At 33.2% G+C, this 13,830-nt stretch overlaps 1 long non-coding RNA gene across 3 annotated transcripts in view; it reads right to left on the reverse strand.

The window, feature by feature from the left end:
• Nucleotides 1–7,766: 7,766 nt before the first annotated feature.
• LOC144287960 (uncharacterized) overlaps nucleotides 7,767–13,830 on the reverse strand; it is a 132,839-nt gene continuing 126,775 nt past the window's right edge. Inside the window, exons 4-5 of one of the 3 annotated variants that reach the window (XR_013355854.1) lie at nucleotides 13,306–13,337; nucleotides 7,767–8,967 (exon numbers count right to left, since the gene is read on the reverse strand). This is a non-coding gene — a long non-coding RNA (uncharacterized LOC144287960). The remainder of the gene's footprint in view (nucleotides 8,968–13,305; nucleotides 13,338–13,830) is intronic. The other 2 variants (XR_013355853.1, XR_013355852.1) reach the window with 2 other exon arrangements.

Below are 13,830 nucleotides of genomic sequence, written 5' to 3' on the forward strand. Positions count from 1 at the left end.
AAATCACTTATTTTGGCAATATTTCCTTTTCCATGAAGTTCACTCAAAGCATTAGGGATCCACAGCTTCCAGAATCATGTCGCATAACAAAGTTTCGATGACATAATTTTTTTAAAGCTTTCTTAATTCTGATTCTGACATATAGAAAAAAGAAGAAAAGAGAAAGTAGAGAAAAGGAAGGAAAGAAGGAATAGAGGAAAAAAGCAAAGAAAAAGAAAGGACAGCCTGATGTCAATCTACACAGACATTTATTAAAGTCTCTACATATGTAAATAACATCTTAATAACAAATTATAAACTAGGCTAGTCTGCAATTGGGTTAATTATTTCTTCTGCTAAATTATGAGTATTTCTTGTAATCTTATATTAATTTTCTTTTGAAGCCAATTACATTTCCTCTTCAAATTACTAAGCCAGATGATTCAAAACCAGGATTTTTTAAGCTTTAGATTAACACATGCTCAAAAGCTCTTTTGAAATGAAATGTAAAATTAACTTCTTTCCAGGACCTTCCAAACCTATTTCTCTCATTGAATTGCCCATCCTATTTAATGGCATACAATATGGCATTCACCCCAGAAGAAAGCCTATAAATGTTCTTGACATCTTTTCTACTTTTTTCTTTATCCAATTTACAACAAATTACTCTGTATTTAATCTCCTAAATATCATTCAGCATCAATGGTTATAACTGAGACACTGCTTCTAATCTAATAATTTCATACATACAAATGTCTTCTGAAATTTATCCTCTAAAATGAAAATCAGACCTTTCCAAATGCCTGATGCCTCTATATTGTATTCATGACAAAAATGTAAGTTATTTTGTAGGATATAAAGTTTCCTTGAATTGCATCTTCTGCTTCTTTAGTCCACCTTGCAAACAAGTTATCACTGATCTAATTTGGTATCTCATCTTATAATTTCCTCTTAGATGAACTCCCATACATGAATTCTCCCTCACTTTATCTGACTAGCTCCTATTCATTCAACTATCAAGTCTAATTAACTCCTTAGGGAAGCATTCCTTAGCAGCCCCAGCTGATTTAGAATACTTTCCTAATTCTTCTTTAGTCCTCAGTGCCTTCATTTGCATAACACTTATCAAAATATATGGTAACTTTCTGTATAATTACTGTCTATGATAATAAACTCTAAAATTCTTGAGAAAGATTCTGCATTTTATTTCTGAATTCCTAGCATCTGTGTCAATGCTACATAAACACTAATACATGGAGAGATATTCTTGATTTAACAAAGAAATCCTCAAGTAAAAAGGAATTGCATAAGTAGAATTGTGCATTAAAAATAGATTAAGGAGGAATTCCATTTAGGAAAATGACAAATTGTATAAATTGGACCACCTCTCTGCTGAAGATTTACTAAAACAAGATAAAAGAAAGACAAACACTGACACTGTTAAGCCTGACATTTATAGCTACCAATATCTGAGACTGCCAATTCAAGTTGGGTAACCTAGATTCATGAAGGCTAAAAGAAACTTCTGACAGTCTTTGGGGGCTAGGGTGACAGAACTGGAAGTTGAAAGCAAATAGGAGACTGTGAAGGACTATACCTTTGAAGTAATGAAAAAACAGATATATTTCAGATATTCATAAGGGATTATAGCTCATTTTTAATTCATACCAATCTCTAAAATTAGATACTAACAAATAAAAAAATAATACAATCCAAAAGAAGAAATCAGTAAATGTTTCTAATTACCTATTAGACAGAACGGAAAAGAGAATTAGTAGAGTGGAAGATGGGTTACAACAAAAATATCAAAATCAATCACAGAAAACCAACACAAAGGTAAACACATACAAGTATAAAAGGTTTAAGGAGACAAAAAGAAGGTCCAATATACATGCAACTCAGGGTCCAAGAGGAAAGGAGAACAAGTTAGCAAAAGTAATTGTTGAAGACACACCTGAGACTATTCCAAATGTGAGGAGATAGTTTCTTCAAGGAAGCAACAAGTAGATGGACAGTCATCTTTTCACAAGTAACAACAGAAGACAGAAAACCATGTTTAAAGAAAATATTTGCAAACTTAGAATTCAATACACAACAAAATATTCTTCAGGATCAAAAATAACATATACAATATCTTCTAAGAAACAATAACTGAGATAATTTGTCCAAAGTAGTCCTGAACAACAACAAAACTATAAAAGTAGTGCTTGTGCTTTAAGTGATGGGAATATAACAGTATATGGAAATAAAGAAATAAAGGGAAAATGAGAACCTTGAAAGATATATTTGGTAATGATGAACTTGGTTGTTCAGTCTAACTTTTCCATTGAAAACAACTAGAAAATCTTTATAAAGGGGCACTTGAGTGGCAGATGGTTAAGTGTGTGACTCTTGGTTTCTGCTCAGGTCATGATCTCAGAGTCCCAAGATTGAGCCCTGCATCAGGCTCTACACTCAGTGCAGAGTCTGCTTGAGATTCTCTCTCCCTCTCCCTTTGCTGCTCCCACTCATGCTCCCTCTCTATCAAATAAATCTTTAAAAAGAATAAAATATTTATAAAAATATAAATATATTGAAAGCTTCAGTGAGCCAACCAAGGAGTGAGGGTTGGTGGGGTTAAGATATGTAAAAAGAACAAAGCTTGAAAAAGTAGGCCTCACAAGAGGGACTGCTTTTCCATTAGCAGTATCTGACAGTTCCTGTCTATTTAGAGTACACTGAAAGAATCATAAATCTAGGGTAAAATTCTTGTGTCAGACCCCATGATTAGGTTCCCATAGAAATACATTGTGAGAATACAGGTGAACTAGAGGGGAGAAACTTTAAAATTATTCATATAGATTAAAGTTCAGGTTTGTTTCATTATTTTATTAAATTTCCAATTAAATTAAAATAATCTTCAACATCACTAGCCCACTGTCAAGCAAAAGCAAAGGTAAATCGTCTATAGGGGATTATAACAAAATATCCCACAGTTTCAAAATACTTATACAAATCACTAAAATAAAATGTATGGCTTTCAAAAACAATGCACCAAACAAAAAGAATCATACATATAATGGCAAAAGGAGTGACTAAAAATAAAAAAATAAATATCATTTGACACAAACATACAGGAGAGCCAATAGAATTATCAGACAAAGAAAGTGATTCTCAAATAAATTTTTTTAAAGATTTTATTTATTCATGAGAGACAGAGAGAGAAAGGTAAAGACATAGGCAGGGGAAGAAGCAGGCTCCCTGTGGGGAGCCTAATGTATGACTTGATCCCAGGACCCAGAGATCATGACCTGAGCCAAAGGCAGATGCCCAAACACTGAGCCACCCAGGTGCTTTTCAAAAAATATGACGACTTAAATGCATATATACAGGAAATTTGGAGGCAATATAAATTAATTAAATATCTATCCCATCCCAAGGATTCAGGGGAAAAAAAGAGAATACCAGATTTAATAAAAGTAGAAATAAGTAATAAAAATTACCTAAATTAATAAAAATAATTAATTATTTTTATCCATAAATTAATTAAAAGTAAAAATATAACAAAGTGATCATACTAAAAGTCTATTCTTTAAAATGATTAATAAATTTTATAGTCTCTTGCAGTAAGATCAATAATAAAGAGAACATATAAACAATATCAATATAAAAAAAAGAGGGCATCGCTACAGAGCCTACATACACGAAAAATACCAGAAGAGGCTTTATGAGCAACTTCCTTTCAAATAGATTTGAAAATTCAAATTTTTTTTTAAATTTATTTTTTTTTAATTTCTTTAAAAAATCTGTAACAGCTGGAACTTACAAGGAAAAAAATAGAACACCTAGATATTAAAAAAGAACCCTACTAAATAAAATTGAATTTATAACTAAACTCCTCTTTATAATTGTTACAATTCCTACATGACTCTTCTATTGCAGGGATTGGGCATACCACTATAAGAGTCTCAGAGGAGGAGAGTGAAAAAGAAATGTCAAGAGTAAATACATATTCAATTTTTAATTTCAGTTTCAAAATGGGGATTTCAAAACTTGTGGCAAGAGGTAAGAGTTTGAGAAAAATGTTTTTGCATTTCCAAAGGCTGAAGTTTCAAAAGCCTAAATCTGAAGGTCCCAGGGCCTAATATATATATATATATATATATATATATATATATATATATATACTCATATACGTATATATATATACACATATATATACATATATATATTTAAGTTTATATATATATATAAACTTAAAAGGGGACAAGCTATAAGTTAAAAAAAAAAACAGTTAAACAGTTTCACTGCAACAGGCAAAATAATATTAATTAAATTGGAAGGATGAAGAAACCCAGAAGACCACAGACGTTAAGACAAATTTAAGGAGATCAAACCAATTTCCTAATATCCAGCCAAGAGTAGAACATTATAATTCTCCTGTGTGCTAACTTGCAAAGGCTGTCTCTCACTCCAGGAATTCTAGGCTATTTACTGCTCCTTTTTACAAAACCCTGGAATTTAGATCTAAAAATGGGAAGAAGGAAGATGGGAAACATTGCCAGAAGGAATACAAAATGACTTGGTTTCTCTTGACTACCTGGAAATGTAGGAAGTGAGCACACTGACACTTGAAATAGAAAGTAATAACCACTGGACAAAGTTACCTTTCAGGAACAGATGAATTTATAGTCTGTGAAACTTCTACTCTGTTAATAGCTAAAGAGATCTGATAACTACATTCAAAGAAATACACTGGGTAATGGAATGGAGAGTACTAGACAGATCTATGTTAACTGTTGGTTAGGCAGATTGTTACCTCAGGATTCTTAGGTGTAAGCAACAGAAGCTGACTTTGACTGAATAAATAGAAAAAGGATAGCTCAGAATTCTTGGAAGACTAAAGAACAAAGTTGAGGCTAAACTTCCAGAACCAGAACAAAACATCACAACAAAACAGGGGAAAAAAAAATAAATAAAAATAAAAAAGAGCTAAAGAAGAAACTGGTATTGCCAAGCAGTTCTAAGCCAGGAATGACACTTGACGGTTTCAACCGTGAGCAACAAAGCTATTGTGTTCAACGAGCAATACTAGAGCAACCTGCTATCTTAAGAAAATGAATACCTCACCTACAGGTTATGAAAAGCAAACAAGCAAAGAGTAAAACAAAACAATAAACAAATAATACCTAAGGAAATAAAAATTAAAAGATTCTAAGCAGCAGCTTTTCCATTCTCATATTCTCGTATCTGAACTCAAAAATATTAATTAGGGAACATGTATAAGCTGGCACAACAAAGATGTAAATATGAAAGTGGTTCATAAAAGAATGAAGTTTCTCTCAGGCATAGAAGTCTGAGTGCAAGTAGGCTTGAGCTGAAATGATAACTTCATTTCAAGAGACCAAATTCCTTTATCTTGCACTCTGGTCTTCTCAATATAGTGCTCCATTTTCATGTCTTGGGTTTAGAGAGACACAAAAGACAGGAAGGGGGGGGTACATTCCTTTCCTTTAAATGCCACTTCTGCTCACATGCCATTTGCCAGAACCTAGTTACTCAATGTTACCACACAAGAGCTTGGACAACATGGACAGATAAGCTGTGCCATGTGCCCAGGTAACATCTGCTACTATAGAAGAAGAAGTGAGGATAATTGAGGGGAAAGCCTTAGCAATCTCAGGCATACGGAATCTCATGTAAACATTTTTTAACTGGCAGGATTGAATCATAGGTCTGTGACCCATCCTCAAGACAGCTAAGGAAAGTCTGTTTTCTGAATTCCATATTAGGGAAGTGGAAATCATGGTAAGAAATTCTAACAGGAAATGTGTTCAAATGGTGCTAAGCAGCCAGAAAGGATGGTAAATATTTGCTAGATGGGAGAAGACCTTAAGTAGGTGACATTTACAACGAGGCCTGGAGGAACAAAATGAAGCAGCTTTGAAGACTTGTAGGAAGATTATTCTAAGAAGAAAGTGCATCAAGAGCAAAAGAGGTAAGTCTTAGAAAAGGCTTGATATTTATAAGGAACATCATGTAAATCATGGTTGATAGAGGATAATTTCTAGAGTGATAGAAAACTAAGTTGAAGAAATAGGAGCCATTAGGCTGGGGCAAGAAATACAAATTTATTATGGATGAATTGCAAACCACTGAAGGTTTTTATAGATAGTAACAGAAGTATAATTTGTTCTTTAAACTAATCCCCTTCAAAAAGAAAGAAAATAATCCCTCTCATTTTGGGATAGAAATGGATTATTGACCAGCAAGAGAAGGGGACAGGGCACCTAGGTGGCTTAGTTAGGGTGAGTGTTGGACTCTTGATTTTGACTTGGGTCATGGTCTCAGGGATGTGGGATTGAGTCCCACAACAGACTCAGCGCATAGTCTGCTTCAGATTTTCTCTCCCTCTCCTCGCCATCCCCCCTTTCAAATAAATAAACAAATAAAGCAAAAGATAGATGATAGATGATAGATAGATAGATAGATGATAGATAGATTAGATAGATGATAGATAGATGATAGATAGATAGATAGATAGATAGATGATAGATAGATAGAAAAAAATAAGAAAGAAAGAAAGAAAGAAAGAAAGAAAGAAAGAAAGAAAGAAGAAAGAAAGAAAGAAAGAAAGAAAGAAAGAAAGAAAGAAAGAAAGAAAGAGAAAGAAAGAAAGAAAAGAAAGAAAGAAAGAAGAAGAAGAAGAAGAAGAAGAAAGAAAGAAAGAAAGAAAGAAAGAAAGAAAGAAAGAAAGAAAGAAAGAAAAGAAACCAATCAGGTGGGAAAGTATTGCTGGAATCTTGGTGAGATGTGATAGTTTGGCAGATAGATTCGGGGTACATATTCTCTACAACTACGCAGAGAACCTGTTTTTAAAATATAATACAAGTTCCCTTGTAATTTGTATTTATATTCTCATGTTAATGAAAATAGTCTTTGGGTTTTTTTTGTGTTTTTTAAATTTTTATTTATTTTTTTATTGGAGTTCAATTTGCCAACATATAGCATAACACCCAGTGTGAAAATAGTCTTTGATTCACAATGTTCAGGTCAAATGATTTTATTCTAAGCTCCTCACAAAACAAACAAAACCATATACTGAGTGTTTCCACTGAGTCAGAAGCTATAGCTCAAATGTTTAGGGAGAAGGAAGCAAAAAAATAAAAACTAATTATTCAAGGTCATTTAGCAAGACTATGGTTAATCAGCAGTTGACTGGTATGCAAGAGAGAGTTTAATATCAAACCAACTGTCTTCAAGTTCAAGATTTTTTCCAGGGAAACAAACATATATCAATAAATTGTTATTTATCTATGTTGAAAGTATTTTTAGAAGTTAGTATCTCAATTCCCTCCCTGCCTATATTAGCAATAGTTTTATGATGAAGAAGATATACAAAATACATTATTATAATATAGAAACCATGAATGCATTTTAACTTTTCGTTTTTAATACATTTAAAAGTTTAATGTTAGATTAGCATACAATATACAATATAGGAATCCTTTTACTAAACAGCAGACAGACCAAAGGGTATGCACATAAAAGTCTAAAAGACATAGTTCAGGGAAGCCTGGGTGGCTCAGCGGTTTGGCGTCTTTTGCTCAGGGCCTGATCCCAGAGTCCCTGGATTGGGTCCCATGTCGGGCTTCCTGCATGGAGCCTGCTTCTCCCTCTGCCTGTGTCTGCCCACCCCCGCCCCCACTCTCATGAATAAATAAATAAAATCTTAAAAAAAAAAAGTTCAGAATCTGTCTCTTTTTCCTAAAACAAAATAATAAAATAAGTAAAACATATGGTTCATTCGTAGTATTCGATTAGAGTTCCTTTATTATATTAGAGTAGCATAATTAGGGGAAAAAAAGGCAAATATTTACCAGTTTTTGTAAAATGTCACATAATATACCATTATTCATTGTGTATCAATTCAATAAATATTTATTGGTTGTCCTATCCACTAAGAAAAATGGGAAAACAAATCCGTCAACTTCAGGGCTTGCAGAGGGCTAGATCACAGTGGGAGTCAAAGGAAGAGAAGAGCTTGAAGAATTAAGAGAACTAAGACCATACTGAAGAAAACATTTGAACTGTGTTTCTGTTTTATCAGAAATCCTTTGGCAAATCCTAAGCAGAAGAGTGACTGATGTATGTTTTTACATGCACACTTTGGTTGCTATATGGAGTGTGGAAGCAGAGCAACAATTTAGGAGGCTCTCCAGAATTGTCCCAGATTAAAGATGACAGCCAGAGGCTGGGACAATTATGGTAACTTCAAATGATTTAGGAAAGACTGGACAGGAATAGGTTTGGTCCTGAAGGGGGTCATAAGTGTGAGAAAAGCGAAGATGCAGTTCAAATTATCTATGGAAGCTGTTAAGGCTGAAAATCTTAATTAAATTATATGATTAACTATCATAAAATGACTGAAATAAAGTAACTTGTTTATGCCATTTTAAACACAAATTAGACACATATGTGTAGAACAAATTATATTAACATTTGAACTACAGTTTCAGTACAAACTATTTACAATAAATGAGCATTCACATTTTGCTCTTTGCACACATTACTCGAACTAAATGCAAAAAAGTGACAAAAATATAATCTGTAAAGGACTCTAATCCTTTGCCCCCTGTTATGTGAGGTATTAGCCTATTATCCTTGAGATCGAATTTTCATCAGTGCCAAAAGGCTGGCAGGTATATTCAGCATATCAATTCCACATAACTAAAAAAGGTCAGAGAAGGTGTTATTTTTTTAAGTATAATACAAATTCCCTTGTGTTTGTATTTATATTCTCTATGTTAATGTAAAATATATTTTGATTCACAATGTTCAGTTCAAATGAATTTATTCTGAGCCACTAAATTCAGAGTTGAGACTAAACCTAGGACTTGTCATCTACTGAAAACTACATATTTAATCTGTTATACAAAGAGAATTTACTCAGCCATCTTGATCTTAAAGGCTTTTGGCTTCACCATCATGTTTCTCCTCTTGAAATTACTGTAAATAGAATGGCACATAAAAAACATTAAGATCATTTTATTTTTTGAAATAGAAAAATTATTACTGTACACAAATGCAAAAGCAAATCTAAATCTATCTTAATATTTTTAACCCTTCTAATACTTCACAGATGTTTTAAATCATAGTATTTAAGCAAAACTATATTCTATTTTGTTTCTTGATTTCTGTACTTGGTAAATATTCCTGCTTTTACATTTTAGATAAAATTAAAGCCTCATTTGACTTCACACTTGAATTAATAAAAACCAACATTTAAGATCCCAAATATTCTTTCTTTTTTTAAAAGATTTTATTTATTTTTTGGAGACAGAGAAAGAGCACAAAAGCAGGGGGAGGGGAGAGAGAGAGAGAGAAGCAGATTCTGTGTGGAGTATGGAACCAATGGGAATTTGATCTCACAACCCCAAGATCATGACTTGAGCCAAAACCAAGAGTCTGAAGCATAACCGAATGAGCCGCCAAGCACCCCCCAAAATTTTTAAATTATATTGTGACCATTTGAGATAGTCTTACTGACACCAGTATAATAAATTCTATAATCTGCTGTTGGCATATGGGAGAATTTTTAAAAAGTAACGTAAGATAAATAACCCTTCAAACTGATCAAAATTTTTCAAGGTGATTATTAAAATGGTAGTTATTTTTCACTCAGAAATGTACATCTTCAGGTGTGAAATTTTACCAAATTCTTTGTTCCTTGTGTCTCCAATATCATTGATAATAGTTCTTCTGTTTATCATTCATTATATTTTACTTTTCAGGAATAACTTCACCTATCAATTTCTTATGAAATCTTTACTTCCTTGAGGTAAATTTGTCTACTTTCTCCCTTGTACTTCTATAGTAGCAAAAACAATTTCTATTTTAAAATCTGTAACATCGGGGGGAATCCCTGTGTGGCTCAGCAGTTTAGCTCCTGCCTTCAGCCTGGGGCGTGGTCCTGGAGAAGCGGGATCAAGTCCTGCGTCAGGGTCCCTGCATGGAACCTGCTTCTCCCTCTGCCTGTGTCTCTGCCTCTCTCTCTCTCTGTCTCTCATGAACAAATAAATAAAATCTTAAAAAAAAATTCATGATACCCCAAAAAATAAAATAATAAAATCTGTAACATCTAGCTAAATTTAAGAATTATGTAGTTATCTTTCCAATCAGACTGTAAACTCCTGGAGCGTGAGGCATCTAATTTATGTATCTCTCTACCTCTAAAAATAAACACCATTTCTGGCAAATGACCATTGAATTAACAAAAAATCTTATGTACCTTAGTCACTGTGTCTAGGCATAGAATATATATCAGAATGGTGGAAATTTTTTCAATTTGATAAGAAAAGTGTCAGTAAAAGACAAAAAACCTTGAGAAAATTTTTATGTGTGTGTTATTTAATATTTTTTAATTTTTCCTATCCATAACTACAACTATGCATTAAGGACAGAAGCTTTTGTTTTTTAGGAATTCAAGAAAAAAAAGCAATTCTTTGCTTGTCCAATGTGATCATGAATTCCCACTGTGATTCCTTGAGAGAACTGTAACCACTGTCATTAACATCTAGTACTACTGCATTTAAAAAACATTTGTATATTCAAGGATGTCGTGGAATATATGTACATTTTTGCTGATTTAACTGGGTTTTGCTTGTTTGTTTGCTTTGGGAACCACGATCATCAAACCATTGATCAGTTAAAATAAATAGACTAAGTGCAATATACAGTGGTTATATATGTATAGGGTGTATTGGGCACACAATTAAGCTATTAAAATAATTAGGTCTTTAAAATATTTAGTTCTTTAACACACTGGCCTTCATTCTGAAAATGCAACTTATTTCAATGCTACTGTTTAAATTTGACTAGAAATCACTGTCATTTCCTTAGCAATCACAGGCAGCTGTAGCTCAGGGCATCTTATTTACTAAATTAAATCCCTTAAGTACCAGGAAAACTCAATAGCATCATAGTGCTTATGATCATAATGAAATAACAGCTGTGGGAGGCACAGGGACTTCCAGAGAAAGTGGTCGTGTGTAGTATACAAACTGCCTCGTTTACTTTGTTCTAAGCTTTTAAAATTTTCTTTCTCTTTTATCTTCTTAATAGCAGAATGTTTTGACATTATGACTAATTGAACTATATGCTTCAAAAATTAATTTTATAAGCTGCATCATAATAATGCATTAATGAATTATTTTGATAAATTTTAAATTACCACCACAAAACAATTTTCACCAAATATTTATGTTCTATAATTATGGAAAGACGTTGCCTTTAAGAGGAAATAATATTTGGATTAGACAGTTTCATAAATAGCTTACTGTTGATTTAAGACTCTCATTAACGAAAAGCTTCATTCATTTTATTATTAATAATTAACATTTCCTAAGAACTTATCTTCTCAGTGGTTAAGCATCTGCCTTTGGCTCAGGTCATGATCCTGGGGTCCTGGAATCAAGTTCTGCAACAGGTTCCTCACAGGGTGCCTACTTCTCCCTCTGCCTGTCTCTCTGCCTCTCTCTCTGTGTCTCTCATGTATAAATAAATAAAATCTTAAAAAAAAAAAAAAAAAAAAACTTACCTTCTGCCAGAATCTCTTTTAGGTACTTTTACATACATCATTTCATTTAGACTCATTAGCCAAAAACAAAATCAAAACACCTATGAGCTGGGCCCTATTATTATCCCAATTTCACAAATAAAGAAATAGAAGTATAGAGAGGTTCAGTTCCTCTCTAATATTACAGAGGTACCTTATGTCACAGGATTTTAAGTGGGACAGTTTGACTTCAGAGACAACATTCTTAGTCACTATGTTGGAATACTCATGTCATGAATATCAAATTGCTTCTCAGTGGACTTCTGTATAAATTTGAACAATTGTGTCAGATATTTAAATAATTATAAAAGGAATGGTGGATCATTAATCCATTATTCAAATTTCTGACTGGCTGAAAAATATTTTTTCATATTTATATAAGAGATTCCAGATTGTCAAGTATTATACATTTATACACCTGGAAGCAGTCAACTTCTATGTTTCAACTACAAATATTCCTCTGTAGACCTTGCCTCTCTAGGATCATCCAAATGCAACATGAAAACAACAAACATCTACAGACTATCACCTTTAACAATTTAGCAGACCACACTTGATGGGATGAGCACTAGGTGTTATACTATATGTTGGCAAACTGAATTTAAATAAAACATTAAAATAACAGTTTAGCAGACCACATATGAACTTATATGAGGAAAGGCCACCAAATATTGCCAAATCATGTCAGTAGGGAGGGAAATCTGCTGTCTCCAGTTGACATGGCAGGAAGTACATGTGTCAAAGTGAGAGGCATCTCTCACTTTGGAGTACCACAGGTCCCCAAGACCATCTTCAGGATTGATAATTCATTAGAAGCATTCTTATAACTCCAAATAGCCAAGGTAAAAGACATATGGAATATAGTTAAGGAGTGAACAGGCACAAAGCTTCCATTCATACTCTCCCATTGGAGTGTATGAACTGTACTCAATTCTTCCAAAACTGATGTGTAATGACATTGCCTAGCAGGCAAGCCAAATGAGACTTGATGGTCAGGTTTTTCATTGAGATTTGGTCTCATAAGCATGAAGTGTCTTAGTGACTAACTTTAGTTACTCAGTCACCAGCCTCCTGCTCCTCGAGAGATAAAAATGGTACAGTGTGACCCAGGGCTCCTACCATAAATCACACTGCTATGATAAGGCCACAGGTATGCTAAGACACTCTTATTGGGCAGGTTATTTTAAGGATATTATAAATTCTTAGAAGTTATCTCCTAGGAATGGGTCAAGGAGCTATTTTCTCTTTGGATGGCATGTACAGGGTTTGGATATTTCTAGTTTTGAGTTAATAATTTACTGCACAGGAAAAAAAACACAATAATCTCTATTTTTGCAGAAGTTAAAATTTGGAGATTATAGGAAGCATTTTGATACCTATTTCTGACATAATAAAGGCCGGAGGAGGCTTGGCTAAACTAAGACAAATCTAGCAGATATAGTTACAGAAAATTCAGGCTGGAGAGGTGTTGAGGTAGAGGAGATACTGTGCATGAAGAAAAGTCAAATGTTGATGTCTGACAGTTTAAGAGAAGTGTATGAGGTGATATACGTAAACACACAGAAGTACATGAAAACATAAACCTGTCTGATATAAGATTTTTCTGCATGTCATAGTAAAGCCATATATAGCTAGAATACAGTTATACTCCTAGGATAGATTGTTGATAAGAAATGTTCCATAGAATTCTGCATAAAACTCAATTTAGAACTATTTAAGATTTCTGTTACCTTCAATCACTCTCCCAGGTCCTTCCTCATATCTAAAATATTCAAGAAGAAAAATTTAAAAATTTAAAAAATAAATAAAAAAATAAAATATTCAAGAAGATTTCCCTTTATTTAAAATAAACAAACAAAAAAGTAATATAACCATATACAATATTTAAAAAGGATAAGCAGGGGCATCTTGATCGCTCAATCAGTTAAGCCTCTGTTTCTTAATTTTGGGTCAGGTCATGATCTCATAAATCTTGAGACTGAGCCCAAGCTGGGCCCCATGCTCAGTGACAAGTGTGCCTAAAGATACTCTCCCTCTGTCCCTCCCCCACTCTCCCTCTTTCAAATTAATAAATAATATTTTTCTAAAAAAAGGGTAAGCAAGAAGGAAAAATTAAGCAATTGAAATGACACAAAAACAAAACACATTTATGCATGCACATGTGCAAGCACACACACATATACACCAGAAAGATTGTGGCAGAAAGGAAGTAAAAACATAAAAATATTATTATAGAAAATTAAATATATTAACAT

Source organism: Canis aureus, chromosome 17, assembly GCF_053574225.1.
Source record: "Canis aureus isolate CA01 chromosome 17, VMU_Caureus_v.1.0, whole genome shotgun sequence".
Taxonomy (NCBI): Eukaryota; Metazoa; Chordata; class Mammalia; order Carnivora; family Canidae; genus Canis; species Canis aureus.